At 42.7% G+C, this 1,201-nt stretch overlaps 1 long non-coding RNA gene across 2 annotated transcripts in view; it reads left to right on the top strand.

Annotated features, from left to right (window-relative positions):
* LOC115293265 overlaps positions 1 to 433 on the top strand; it is a 13,633-nt gene extending 13,200 nt beyond the window's left edge. For both annotated transcript variants that reach the window (XR_003909457.1, XR_003909456.1), the window contains exon 3: positions 326 to 433. This is a non-coding gene — a long non-coding RNA (uncharacterized LOC115293265). The remainder of the gene's footprint in view (positions 1 to 325) is intronic.
* Positions 434 to 1,201: the final 768 nt, after the last annotated feature.

The following is a 1,201-nucleotide window of genomic DNA, read 5'->3' on the forward strand; positions in this document are numbered from 1 at the left end:
AATGCTGAAAATGAACTGAGAGTTGAAGGGGAAGGGGGAGGGGGGGAAAGAGGTGGTGGTGATGGTGCAGGGCACTTATGGGGAAGAGCACTGGGTGTTGTATGGAAAACAATTTGACAATAAAATATTATGAAAAAAAGATGCTATGCACAGCATATATTGCTTAAAATCTTTTAACAGTATTCCATTTCATGTAGAATCAGATTTAAGTTCTCCTCTATATCCCCCAAAGTCCCCTCTGTGATCTGATTCTGCCTGTCTGACCTCATTTCCTCCCCTTTCTCCTCCTCCACGTGTTTTCTTCATCCACATTGGCTTCTTCCAGTTCCTCAAAGAAGTCAGAATTGCCAGAGAGACACCATGACCCTCACCATAATCCTCCTGGCTCCAAACCAGCTGAGTGCAACTGGCTGCCTGCCTGGGATGTGCATTAACCTTCTGGAATCATTAAATCAAACTGATACTTGAATCCTAATCTCTAGTGAAGCATTTTATTTATTTTAATCCCCTAAGCACTTCTGCTCGACTTTTCCTCTGGTCCTGCCATTCTGGGAGAGCTCAGAGAGCCCACCTGATTCTTTCTGATTGAAATCCCCCAGAGGCCAAGGGGTGGGGATGTTTCTAATGATTTGCTTAACCCTGTGACAAGTCATTTTTTTTAACCCCGTAGTGACCACCTCTAGTGTTAACAGTGGCAGAATTAAAGTTTCAGGCTTTGCTTAAGGTACAGACTTCATGAACTTTTCTGGGTGTGCTATGGCACCTCAGCTAGCAATTTCACATACTCAGTTATCCATTTTAATCCTCAGAATGACTCTGTGAGATATGGATGTCTTCTTTTCTGGAGGGGAGATGGAACGTCTGCAAGCTGTGGTGTGCTGGGCCAGAAATTTCTATATGACAGCCTGCTCTTATGTTTCATTTTGAAATGTTTATCTTAGTAAATCTGAGATGTGCCTTCTGGATTCCAGTAGTTTGTAAGCTAGAGACTTTAGATCAACCCTTTTACTGAAAAACAATTAAAAAATTCTGTATCATGTCTAAAAAGCACACCACCTTTGAACCCTTCAGGGGCTGAAGAGGCAGCAAGGTTGTCTTTCTTGCAGGCTCATGAGAAAGGTAGGAGAATTTAAAATCACCAGTCACTTATCCCTGAGAGCTGTTGTCATTCCTCTGCACTTGGGATCCTATAAAGTGGTTG

This window comes from Suricata suricatta, chromosome 6 (assembly GCF_006229205.1).
Source record: "Suricata suricatta isolate VVHF042 chromosome 6, meerkat_22Aug2017_6uvM2_HiC, whole genome shotgun sequence".
NCBI classification, from domain to species: domain Eukaryota; kingdom Metazoa; phylum Chordata; class Mammalia; order Carnivora; family Herpestidae; genus Suricata; species Suricata suricatta.